Genomic DNA, 14276 nt, shown 5'->3' with positions numbered 1-14276 from the left:
AAGGGACAAATCACACCTTATAGACAATAAAAATCCTAGAAAATAATTCAGTGGTACAATTCTCACCTGCCATGAGGGAGACCTGGGTTCAACTCCTGGCCCATGCACTCAAAACAAAGCAAATCAAAAGCAAAACAAAAAGAAAATTAAAAAAAAATCAACAAATATTGCTGTGATAATGGGATATTCACATGGAAAAGAATGAAATATGATCCACACTGCACAGGATGCAAAAAAACAAATCCTCAGAAAACTCCTTCTGGATTTAATAGAAGATACAGAACTAAAATTATAAACAACTTTTTAAAAATATAAGTGTGGCTTTATATTTTAATGCCATAATTTGAATGAATTTTGGAAAAATATCTGCAGCTTTTTAAACTCTTCAAGTAAGAGCTGTGTCTACACCCATCTGTCCTATAAATGAGATAGTTTTCAGTCTTCTTGCCAAGGCAACCTGATTTAACAAAGGCACAATCTCAGGCTGCGGCGAGGCTGCTGCATTTACAGAGACATCCTTATTTAAAATGCTGTCTCTCCTCTAATCAGAAAAACATGACTCAGACCACCTAGGGACCTGAGAGCTTCCAAGATGAATTCCAAATTCTTTCCTTTTCTGTTAGCACTCAGCAAAATCAATGACATTGTGAGATATTCCCTTCTTCTAAGGACCAACTGTATCTCTTTTTTTGAACCAATAAATCAGGAAAGGTATCAGTAAGAATGTTTATTTGCATAGGCACATACATGCATGTTCCTTGCTAGTAGAGACAAAAAATTTTAAAAAAACCTAAGAAAACATGGACAGATTTATGACTTGGGTGATGTTACCTGGTCGTAATTTAGCTCATTTCCAAGTAAATTTTGGCATCTCTCTGTAGCCTTTATTACAGATTTCACAAAATTGTTCTTCCTGGAGATTAGTTGGATGTCTCTGAATGTTCCTGATTTGTGTTTGGTAAAAAAAAGGAACACAATGTAAGAGGTTGCTGGGTATTAATGATGATAAAAGAGTCTAAGTCTAAGTGAAAATCAAATACCAGTGGGTGGTATTGGCATATCTTGTGGCATAAAAGGGCAAAATCTGCTTCTATTTTTCATACTTGGCTGGAATAGTTACCTTGATTGCATTAGGTCAACGAATGTCAGACAATTGAGTTGGACCATTCTTTGAGTCCTTCTCTCTTCTTGGTTTCAACTTAAAAATAATCTGTATTCAAAGCCCTGTTTTCCACCTTAGCACACTGTACTCTGTACTACCTCTTCACTTGAATCCATAGCAAAAAACTTGATATGCTTTCTTGATGACCTTATCTATCTCGGCTAAATCCTGTGTGCTATCATCTTCTATCTCAACTTATTATATGGAATGTATCACAATGAATTTTATTTTCTTTTTTTTAATCTTCACTGATAATGTTTAAGTATCATAAGCTTAGGAACTACGTTCATTTTTTTTTTATCTTTCTACCTAAAAAAGTACCAAAAACAGAGTGAGTGCTAAGAAAAGTTGGATGAATTGATCGTCTGATTGAAAGATTTGTGTATTTATTCAAGAATATTGAACACTCCCATCTGAGTGATTGAATAAACAGATATTATCTTTATTAAACTGATAGAAAACTGAGTCAAACAAAATATATGACTTGCCCTCAAGGAAGAGATGGAGGGACTTTGAACCTAGGATTTTAAATTTCGCATCAGTATTTTAAAGCATATTCTTTACTCTTCCTATTATTCTGAGAAAGAGGAAAAGATTAAGACACTAACATTCCTTGTCTCTGTGCTGGTGATTGTTCACATTATTCAACTTGTTTTCAACAGCACTGTGAGGAAGGTATTATTAAAGTCCTTTGGAATATTTCCATATTTCCCAATCTTGGCTGAGCACCGATTAGCTTATGGAGTTTTCAGACATACACAGTCCTAAATTCCATCACGTACGCTCAGGGTTTGAGACCCCATACATTTATATGTAATACTGTTATATAGGTTAAACAAGTGGTTCTAATGCATAGGTTTAAATTTTTTTTTCTATATGTGAAAAAAATTGTCTTTTAGAGGTTAAACTATCCAAAGTTACGATAGAATTTTACATCTAGGATTTGATCATCAGCCTCCAAATACATAGCGCACTCTGCTTTCTGCTTTCATAGCACACTGCTTTCTCCTTTCTCTTAAAATTGTTCTCAAAATAACCAACTAGTTTCATCCTATAGCCAACTCTCACACTCCTCTGGTGGAATCTTATATAATCAAACAATCTTTTTCAATGTTTCTTACCACACAGACCCTCTCTATTTCAGTGATGGACCTGTAGGTAAACCCAGCTTAATAACTCTTGCCTTAGTTGTTTAAATGCTTGTAACTACAATTTTCACTGAGAAAAGACAAAGCAAATTTTAGCTAATTAAAATGCTCAAATAAGTATTAAAACATTCATTCCTTCAGCAAGCATTTATTGAATATCTACAAAGCTCAAAATGTTGTGCTAACTGCTGAAGAAAAAGTAAAACACAGCATCAACTTTGACCCACTCCTTAATTAGAGTTACTGTTATATAGAGGAGACAGGTATACATCTAGGTAAAATTATTATGAGCAATGTAAAGAAATATAGAGAATGCCTAAAGTTACAGGACAGTAGAACTTGGACTAGTCTGGGTAATTTGGACAACTTCTATGACTCGTTCATCACACATACCTGCACTATACCATGCAGGTTTGGGGTTGGGGTGGGGTGGAAGTGTGGAAATGGGAGAGTGGGATGGAACTTATCAAAGTGAAACCATGATTCCAGCTTGCACTACTGCATAAATTATGGTGCTATTCACTGAGATGGATAACAGTGGAAAAATCCCAAGTTTGAAAGATAAGGTACAGAAAATGAAAAAGGAATATTTGTACATGCTGAGTTTGAGCTTATCTCTGAGATACCCAAGTAAAGATATCAAGTAGATTTCCAGAGCTTTCTGATATCCAGCCTAAGAGAGATAAAATGCACAGTTATTTAGTATGGGCTGATGGAAGACAAAAAGCTTATCTAAATACAAAATGCTGAATGGTTAAATTATAAGTCTTAAAGCTAAACCTTGAGGAATTCTAGTATTTAAAAGCTAGATAGAGGAGGATGAGCTAGTTAAGGAGATTAAAAGAACACTTGGAGAAGGAGATGATGACTGTTTTAGTTTCCTGGACTGCTCAAGCAAATACCATGCAAAAGGATGGCTTAACCTATGAGATTTTAATGTCCCACAGTTTTTAGGCAGGGAAGATAACTAAATAAAGGCATCATCAAGGTACTGCTTTCTTCTCGTGATGTGGTGGCAGGAGGTGGTTACTGGAAATCCATGGTTATTGGTTTCTTTGTCACATGGCAGTACACATAGAGGCCACTTGTGGCCTCTCTGTTCACCTCTGGTTTCCATTGAATTGCAGATTCTTGCTTCCTGAACTATTTCTATATATATCTGTTCTAGTTTGCAAGCAGCCAGAATGCAATATACCTGAAACAGAATGGTTTTTAAAAAGACAATTTAATCAGTTGCAAGTTTACAGTTCTAAGGCCATGAAAATGCCCAAATTAAGGCATTGAGGGAAAGATACCTGAACTCCAAAGAAAGGGCTGATGAAGTTCGGAATTTCTCTCTCAGCTGGGAGGGCTTATAGTGATGATGTCTTCTCACTCTCTCTCCTCATTTCATTAGGCTTCTTCAACAGCTCCCCCAGGGCTCTGTCCATCATGTTGGCTCTGTTGGTTCTGGTGGCTCTAAAACCTTTTACAAAATGGTTTCCTCTTAAAGGGCCCCAATAAGCAACCCCACCTTGAATGGGTGGAGACACATCTCCATGGAAACCATCTAATCAAAAGTTACCACCCACAATTAGGTGCTCACATCTCCATGGAAACAATCAAATATCTCCCACCCAGCAATATTGAATGCTAATGAAATAACTTGGCTTTTCTGGGGTACACAACAGATTCAAACCAGCACAATATTTTAATTTCAATCTGTTTATAAAGGACTCCCGTAATAGAATTAAGACCCATCTTCACTGAGGTAGCCATGCCTTAATTGAAGTAACCTCATTTAAAAGTTCCTATTTACAATGGGTTCACATCCACAGGAATGGATTAAGCTCAAGAACATGTTTTTCTGGGGTACATACAACTCCAAACCACTGCAATGACCATGGAAGGATGTGGAACCATGAACCACAAGGGAAGCAGATTAAGAAGATGGGATTTTCCACTGTGTCAAACTTCTGACACACCAAAAAAATGAGAACTAAAGGATTCTGTGGTGATTCCTCAATGATCTTAGTCATGTTCATTGTAGCAAAGTGAAAGAGTACTAATTCCAAATTTCAAGAAGTTGATGAGCAAATGGCAAGTAAGTGAAGCAGGTAGATACAAAGACAAAGAGCAGCCAGATCAATTGGCTTTGGAAGGACACTTTATCTTTTGAAGGAGGAGGAATCCAGGAGACAACAGATGCCTCTCAAGTAATTTTTAGTGGGAGCAAAAATAAAAATAAATCCTTGTCTGATGATTCTGTTTTCTCCATGAAAAAGGTAATGTGATCTGAGAGTGATGGTGTATTGCCATCTAGAAATGATTGCCTCCCAAGCATTCTCAAATCTTAAGGGCTTAAAATGGCAGCCAAATGGCTGTCATTGGGTGTCAGTCCATGGGTGGGTAAGACAATCCTACTGATTCGAGCCACATTGGGTTTATTTTGGCTGGACTTCTCATGAGTCTGTAGTCAACTGTCAGGTAAACCGTGAACTTGTTGATCTAGGTTGATTTCACCTCTGTCAACTAAATTTCCTCTCCACATTGCCTCTCATCTTATAGCAAGTTGGCCCAGGCTTGTTCTTATGTTGGTAGCAGTGTTCCAGGAGAGGGAACAAAAGTACACATACCTTTTTTTAAGCCACTTTTGCATCAAATATGCTACTGTCCCACTGGCCAAGGCAAGTCATACATTCGTATCCAGATCAAATAAAAATCACAGATCCTATTAATTGGAGCAAGTCATGCAACAAATCTAAGAGAGGGAAAAGTGGATTTAGATGTTTGAAAAGAGTGAATAAGCTTTAATAATTTTGCTGTGGGATCATGGAAGAGCTGATTGGAAAGATAACTATGCTAGTAAATCTGATCTTTGATGAAGGTTTGGTTTCAATTAGTGACCTTGAAATTATAAGCATTCTAATAAGCTTTGAAGTAGTGTTAGGCTAGCAAGGTACAGGAAAAAAAGACATGTATTTATTTGTTTTTTTCCAAAGGTTATCCCAGAAGATGATGAAACTAGAGAGATGCATGGAATAAGTGTTATTAATTAGAGAACACTGGGAATTCAAATTAACCTAGAAGGCAAACCAGGCAGCAGGGAGATGGAAAAAGAAGAAAGAAAGGTCCATAGATTGGAGGTGTAACTGATTATAATAGAAGTGGTGACACAGATAAGCTGAAAAGACCTAAGTTCAGTTGTTGGAATTAATGGTTTGGCATGTAGAGTGTTTTCAGGGTGATAAGATGCATAGTGTGTTCAAAGACATGAATTATAGAAGAAATCACTGGAGAGAAGGAGGTAATACAACTGAAGAGGCAAGTGTGTTGTAAATGTTGCACATATGAATGTTGAAATCTTCCACCCTGATGGCAGAGCTTGATGGGTGGGATGCCCATGAGAGGCAGCATTGTCTTTAATAAGTAAAAGGAGTGACTCAGAAAGCTGTGCTTGACACAGATGAGGACATTTGCCTTCCCTAAATGTTACTGAATAATTGATAATATTATGCAAACACTGGGCGTTAAAAATATTTATTCTCATAATTGCCTTAATACTTGCAGGGCACAACTCCCCCAATTTTATCTGTACAATGAAACAAAGACAACTACCTAGGCAGAGCAGAGGTATGTTTTGTCCTAAATGCTTTCTCTTTTAGAAGCACTTAAAGAAATTAGATAGATCAGTTCTTATCATCATATGTAAAAAATGAGTTAAAACAATCAGCCAAAGAAAAGGGCAAAACTTGGGCTTGGTGCCTTGTTTTTTTTTCCCCCTAGCCTTTTAGCTGACAGATGGCCTTTGAATCTCTCCTCCCCTCCACCCTTCTGCTTTGCTAATCAGACTTCCATTCTCACATTCCTGAGATCTGGAGGGGCTCAGCTGTTTTTTTTTTTTTTTTCTTTGTGTTTATATAGCACCTCTCACTGTAGTCTTTTAAAAAATTAATTTATTTATTTATTCATTTATTTTTATTAGAGAAGTTGTAAGTTCACAGAAAAATCATGCATGAAATACATAAAATTTAGAGTATTATAGTTTTTCCTAAAGCAGTTTCACTGAAATTTATTCACGTACCATACTATGCATCCAAATTGTACAATCATTGGCTTTTAGTGTAATCACAGTTTTCTACGTTCATCAACACAATTTCAGAATATTCACATTACACCAGAAAGAAAAACTCTGTACCCCTTAGCAGTCACTCCTCAATCTCTCTATCCTTCCCCAGTCTGATACAACCACTAATTTACTTGTTTCTACAGATTTACTTATATTACATTTTGTATAAATGGAATCATACAATATATAAAATCTTGTTTGTGGTTTCTTTCACTTAGCATCATGCTTTTGTTAACCGTTATTATTTTAATTAGAGCAGTTGTAGGTTCTTGTAAAATTACAGTTTCCATATACTACCAGGTGGTTGACATTTTGCATTAGTATGGTGCCTCTGTTACAATTGATGAAAGAATACCAGGTATCTATTCCCCATTCTTTGCACCAATCCATCTGCTGGTAACCTATATTTTAGATTTTTATTGCTATGAGTCTGCTTACTATAATTATTACATTTAGAAAGATCATATAATATTTGTCCTTTTCTGTTTGGCTTATTTCAGTCAGCACAGTGACCTCAAGTTTCATCCATGTTGTCAAATTCATCAGGACGTCATTCTTTTTTACAGCTGAATAATATTGCAAATATATATACCGCATTTTGTTTTTCCGTTCTTCAGATGATGCAAACTTGGAATTGGCAATTGTAAATAATGTTGCTATGAACATTGGTGTGCAAATATCTGTTCAAGTCCCTACTTTCAATTCTTTTGGCTTATGCCTAGTAGTGGGATTGCCAAGTCATTTGGTAGTTCTGTGCTTAGCCTCCCAAGGAGTTGCCAAACTGTCTTCTATAGTGGCTGCACCATTTTATAATCACACCAACAATTTATGAGTGTTCCTATTTCTCTGCATCTTCTCCAACACTTTTAAGTTTTTTTTATTATAGCCATTCCAGTGGGTGTGGAATGGTATTTCTTTGCGGTTTTGATTTCCATGTCCCTAATAGCTAGTGATGTTGAGCATCTTTTCATGTGCTTTGAAATGTCTATTCAAGTCTTATGCACATTTTTTAATTGGGTTGTTTGTCTTTTAGTTGTTGAGTTTTAGATTTATTTATATATTCTGTATATTAAACCCTACTTTGATATGTGGTTTCCAATATTTTCTACCATTGAGCAGGTAGTCTTTGTTGTAGATTTTTGGGGACTTTCTCTAATAAAGAATCATGTAATATGCAATTAATAAAAGTTTTACTTCTTCCTTTACAATTTGGGTGTCTTTTATTTCTTTTTCTTACCTAACTGCCCTAACTAGAATTTCTTGTACAATGTTGAATAACAATGGTGACAGTGGATATCCTTGCTTGTCCCAGATCTTGGAGGGAAAGCTTTCTGTCTTTCATCATTGAGCATGATGCTGGCTGTGAAGGTTCATTTATGCCCTTTTATTTTCCTTCTATCTTATTTTTCTAAGTGTTTTTTATAAGAAAGGATGCTGAATTTAGGCAGATGATTTTCTGTGTCAGTTGAGATGATTATGTATGGTTTTGTCCCTTTGTTGTGTTGATGTGGTATATTACATTAATTGATTTGCTTATGTTGAACCATCTTTGCATACTTGTGATAAAACGTACTTGATCATAGTATATAATTCTTCTGATATGCTATTGCATTCAATTTGTATGCACTTTGTTGAGGATTTTCGCATCTATAATCATATGAGAAATTCGTCTGTAATTTTCTTGTAGTATCTTTATCTGGCTCTGGTATTGAGTGATGAGCTAGGTAGCATGTAAGACTTTTTTGAGACTTATTTTGTGACCCAATATGAGATATGTCTTGGAGAATGATCCACGTACACTTTAGAAGAATGTATATCCTGTTCTTTGGGGTGAAATGATCTATGTTAGGTCTAGTTAATTTATCATATTATTCAAATTCTGTTTCCATATTGTTCTTCCATCTGGATGTTCCTATCTATTGATGAGAGTGGTATATTGAAGTCTCCAGCTATTGTTGTAGAAAGTGTCTATTTCTTCTTTCATTTTGGCCAGTGCTTGCCTCATGAATTTGGGGCACTATGTTTACGTGCATAAATATCTCTTATTGCCCCTTTATTAAAATACAGTACCCTTTCTGTCTCTGATAACAGCTTTTGACTTAATGTCTATTTTGTTCGATATTAGTATAGTGACTCCAGCTCTTTTCTGGTTGCTGTTTGTGCGGAATGTATTTTTCCATCCCTTGAGTTTCAACCTGTCTGGCTCTAAGGTGGCTCTCTTGTAAACAACATGTAGTTGGATGATGCCTTTTTACTATTCTGTAATCTGTTCTTTTACTATAAAAGCGGTGCTTATTTCAGCCACGTTTTCCTTTGGTTTTTATAGTCATATCTTTTTTTTGTCTTTCTTTTCATTTATTGCAGCCCCCTTTTCACTATAGTTGGTCTTTTGGGATGTGTCTGAATGATCCTGGTTTTTCATTTCTGTTTCTGTCTATTTTTGAATACTTTATCCATGGTTACCCTAGGGTTTATATTATACAACCTAGATCTATAATCTACCAATTTGAAAAATACCAACTTAGCTTCAATAGTTTCCCTGCTTATGTTATTTTTGTCCCACTTTACCATTTTATATTTTGCAAGTGCATTATCAGGAAATAGGCCTTTTTCTTGTCCAACTGTATTCCGGTTCTTACATAAATTGAAGAGTAGGGTTGTATATTGAAGAAACAGAACTACTGGGTTTTGCATTACCCTTCTAGTTACCCTCATTGATGATTTTTATTTCCTCACACTACTCCAAGACACTCTCTCTTGTCTTTTCCTTTCAACCTACAGTGTCCCCTTTAATAATTCTCACAGGGCAGATCTCCAGTTTGCAAACTCTCTCAGGTTCTGTTTATCTATGAATATTTTAGACACTACTTCATTTTTGAAGGACAGTTTTGCCAGAAAAAGAATTTTTTGATAGATGGTTTTTCCAGATCAAGTATTTTGGGCTGGCAGTTTTCTTTTTCAGTACCTTAAATATACCATACCACTGCCTTCTTGCCTCCATGGTTTCTGATAAAAAAAATTGACGCTTGGTCTTACTGAGGATCCTTTGTATGTGATGAATCACTTTTCTCTTGCTGTTTTTATAATTATCTCTTTATCTTTGGAATTTAACATTCTGATTCGTACGTGTCTCCGAGTAGGTCTACTAGGATTTCTTCTGTTTGGAGAACATTGAATTTCTTGGACATGTACATTTATGTCTTTCATAAGCTTTGAAAAATTTGGGGCTATTATTTCATCAAATACTCTTTCTGCCAGTTTTCCCTTATCTTGTCCTCATGGGACACCCAAGATACATATGTTTGTTTGCTTCGTGCTGCCACTCAAATTCCTGATACATTGCTCAATATTTTCTGTACTTTCCCCTGTTTTCTTCTGATATTTCAATTGTTCTGTCTTCACTTGCTGATTATTTCTTCTGCCTGTTCAAAGCCACGGTTGTATGTTGCTAGTGTATTTTTAATCTCTATTTTATGACTATCATTGCCATAATTTTTGTTATGTTTCTTTTTATACTTCCCAATTCTTCTTTATGCTCACAAAATATCCTTTATATTTTTCTGCATATTTTTCTTCATCTCCTTGAATTGATTTGGGATATCTGTTTGAATTTCTTTGATAAGTTATTCTGATTTCCCAGCCTCCTCTGAAGTTTTTTCTTTTTCTTTTTGCATGGACAGGCTCCAGGAATTGAACCTGGGTCTCCAGCATGGCAGGCGAGAATTCTGCCACTGAGCCACCATTGTAGCACCCTCCTCTGAAATTTTAATTTGTTCCCTCGACTGAGCAATATCTTCTTGTTTCTTAATATGACTTGTGATTTTTTGCTAATGCCTAGGCATCTCATACTCTTGATGTGTTAACTCTGAAGGTTTATTTCTCCTCTTGTCTAGGGTTTTATTGTTGATTGGCTTTATTAAAGCTCTTCTTTGACACTTGGTCTAACTTAGTCTAGAGTTTTAGAATAGTCTGTGTTTACCTTTTCAGATATTCTCAGTTCATCTTCATCTGATTCTTGCCCTGGATATGCAGTGCAATTTTCAAGATTGCACTTTTTGCGCAATGATTTCTCTTTCAGGAGAGAGCTTCCTTTTTTCTGTTGCTTCTCTGGGAATCTTGATCTGTTCTGTCTGTTTTTGTGCAGAATTTTCTCCCCAGTTCCTATAATTTGTTTAAATTCTCTCCCTTACCCAGTGCCCCATTTTCTTTACACTTTTTAGTTCTGGGAGCCATTCCGTCTTACAAGTGATCATTTTAACCCCCATACTGGCTTTTTATTTATTAAGAAGGAATAGTTTTTATTAAAGGATTACATGAAGATGGTTAAATGAAATCAAATGATTCAAAAAGGCTTACCATGAAGGCTTCTTTTGTGGCTCCCTCACCTCAATTTTCCTTTTCATCCTGTTATATTTTCTTTCTGGCAGTTACTTTCATGTATTTCCCCCCTTAATTTTTTTTTTAATCTTTCAAATCTACACATAAGTTAATATACATACTTTAAGAACCTCTTAAACTTATTAAGAAACCCACCAGACTCCTGCCACGAACCACTCCACTCTCCAAATACAGTGACATAATTCTTTCTGCTTTCTTCTGTCTTTTTTTCTCAAAAAATTACATGTTATTTCTTGATTCATTATTTTACACATTATCTAGTGGTTTTTTTAATATGATAGATAAGATTTAGCTCATATACTACCACTATCCACTTTTCTTCCCCATATTCACCTCAAGTAGTTGGTAGATTTGGGGATCTACCAGTCATCACATCATTATGACTATCTACATACTACTTGTCGAAAAAAAAACAACAGCATATTATGCTTTACTTTCTTTTTTGTATACCTTTTTCTTTTTCCTGAAATTAATGCTTTCCTCTCTCACTTTTCTTCATTGGCTTTATCTTCAATGAATTTACCTCTTTTCAAATGCCCCAGATCTGTCAACAGCTTATTAACATTTTTTAAAAGGCAAGTAACCCATTGTTTCATTTTTGCAATTTGTTTTCTAAGCCAGCTGGAATATTACTTGTTGTTCACTCCCATTTCCTGGATTTCATGTCATACTCTTAGTTTATTTTCCTCTTTCATTTTGCTGGAGCATTTCCTTTAGTAGCTTTTCAAGAATGCAAACATGGAGGAGACATCTTTGAGTCTTCGCTTGGTTAAAAATGTCTTGATTTTACCCTTGTCCTTGATTCATCATATCTGACTGATTATAGATTTCTCAGTTGAATAAAACTTTTCTTCTCATAATTTTGGAGGCATGGTTCCATATTTTCAATCTCTTTTTCTATTATTCCTTCTCTCCTTCCTTCTTTCTTATCTTAAGGGCATCTCAAGTTCAGTGGGTCAAAACTAAAATCAAACTTCACCAGAAAATACTGCTACCCCTACTTTTAAACTATATTCTAACTCAGATAGTTCCTTGCTATATCCAATCCCTCCCTTTGGTCCAAGTTACCATACTGCAATTGGTCTCTCTGCTTTAAAAAAAAATCCAAATAAAACGTGTGGGGCTTTATAATTTTACTATAGCCAAGTTTTCATAAATAGTATATGGGACAGATTCCTTTGTCTGACCTATTTTTTTATTTTTTATAGAAAATTTAAGGAAATTCCTTTATGATGTGGATTTTATGTATCCTAATTTACTGCTGAACATAAGGGGCTCAATTTCTTATCTTCAATAGTTTTCTCAAGAAAATATGCATCATAAAATTACACAAAAGCTAATTATGATAGAAATAGCCAATGAGAAAAATAATACCACTACTCCTGATACTATCAACAGTCTGTAACATTCTTTTTTCATATACACAATATTTCTTAAAAATTTTGGCCATTATGTACAATTTGCTTCTTTCACTTTGAAATAGAAATTCTTCTACTTCAGTACCTTAATTCTTTTAACTGATGGAGAATATTACCTTCTACAGATACATTGGTTAGATATTTCTTTATTGATCAACAATAGACTCTTCCAAACTGTTATAAAAAAAAAAGTCTTCAACAAATAATCTTGCCCTGCCCCTCTTTTTTAGTTCAGGATTAAATTCTAGATATGCAAGCTCTGGGTTCCAAGGATATGAACATTTTGGAATTTTAACTGATACTGTTAATTCACACTCTCAAAATGGCTGCACCAATTTATAGTGCTGAAAATGTTATTTTCTTAGATATCATAATAATCTAAATTTTTACTAACATGACAGGTAAAAATATTGTGTTTCATTTTTTAATGTTATGAAGCTTATTTTCTAACAACCTTCGGTTTCTAGCAATATCATTCTCAATTAAACTCTTTGAGTTTAATTTTACTCATTATGCTTGTAATTAGATTGGGCTTTCTGTAAAGAGTAGCTTATTCTTTCTTTCATATAACAAATATTTGAATCTCACTGATGATGGGAAACAGAATTTTTAAAGGTCTGAGACCTTTTCTCCTCTTTTAACCCTCAAAAAGTTAGTCTCCTACTTACTGCTACCTTCCCTACTGACTTTAGTGGAGATTTAATTCACTAATTTCCTATCTGAGTGGACATTTTTTTTTTCAGAAGGATGATATTACCAGAATAATTTATAGTCCCTATTTTGATCCAATTTTCTTCTAAAATATGAGTTGTAGTTCTTCTGTTTGCAATCCCTTCCTGCCCTTTGGATTATTCTTCTAGGTCTTATCTCTATGGATACTGGTTTCAACTTCTGCTACCAGGGACTCTCCAACTTTGGGCTGTTTTGATAGACATGCTGCCAATGGTATGGATTGAAGATCTAACCCTGACACTTGAGGGGTTAAAGCAGTTGTTTAGCAATAAATACTTCACGAATGGTATATGAAACAGTCTAGTTAAGATTTATGGAGGGTAAAAATACCATGCTTAGAAACAATTGTCTTTAGATTTAAAGTTAACAAAAGTCTTTTTTTTAATGTAATTTTTTGGAGAGGGTAGGAAACATATTGAATTAAATCAGAAAACACCTTCATATTTATGATTCCTTGCATATACTTCAAATCTGTACTTAATGCCTTTCTCCTCCTGGACATCAAAAAGAACATCTGTGTATTCTGGGAGTTCATTTTTCTCTATATCAATTTCTAGAAAAAATGTGCACTTTTAAATTCCTACATGATACTTGTCAGGAACAGCTTAAGATGGCCTGGCTGATTCATGGCTTCCTTATAAACAAACTGCCTCCCATGATCAAAACTATGTCTACTTTATTTGCTAATTTAGGTTGCTCAATGAGTTTTAAGACATCATCCAGACTTCTGGCAAGGAAATGTGCTTCCTGTAGGGGTTCCTTGAGTTGTCTATTGAGAACTAAATAAATTCTGTCCTTTAAAGGCCAATTCTTCTCGGGGATAGTGAACCAGATCTTTCTACCCATCATTGCCAAATTCCATTTACTTTCTACTGAAGAGGTTGTGGTCATTCTTTGGAAATACTTGAATTCATTCCTGAGCGGAAGCCAGGGCCAGTCTTGGTTCTTGTCAATGCCAGGCTCTGGGACTGCCACGGTGCTGCTCACTGGACGAACCCTGAGCGCAGCCGCAGCCACACCTTCCGGCTTGCTCCCCTCACCGTGCCCGGCCTCCCACTTTGGTCGTTCTCTGTGAAGATTTCCTGCCTCGGACTTATTTTCCATTAGTGTCTCCCTGCCCCCCTCCCAGGGTGCCAGATGGGGTTAATTGAGAAAGGTGGGTCACTTCAGAAAAGTCCATTTCGTCTTTAGGTGGTCCAGCCAACTAAAAATGGATTGGCACAGCAGTTTTCACCAGCCTTTACATGGCAGTCTATCTTTCCCCTTCCCTGGGAGCTTGTTGCACCCAGCACTCCTCAGTGGTGTTCCGC

The 14276-nt window shown here is 35.6% G+C and overlaps 1 pseudogene; it reads right to left on the bottom strand.

Annotated features, from left to right (window-relative positions):
* Nucleotides 1–13391: 13391 nt before the first annotated feature.
* LOC143664334 (dihydrofolate reductase pseudogene) lies at nucleotides 13392–13857 on the bottom strand (annotated as a pseudogene).
* Between the last annotated feature and the right edge of the window lie 419 nt (nucleotides 13858–14276).

This window comes from Tamandua tetradactyla, chromosome 20 (assembly GCF_023851605.1).
Source record: "Tamandua tetradactyla isolate mTamTet1 chromosome 20, mTamTet1.pri, whole genome shotgun sequence".
Taxonomy (NCBI): Eukaryota; Metazoa; Chordata; class Mammalia; order Pilosa; family Myrmecophagidae; genus Tamandua; species Tamandua tetradactyla.
The sequence above is the reverse complement of the archived record's forward strand: the minus strand, read 5'-3'. Positions and strand labels throughout refer to the sequence as shown.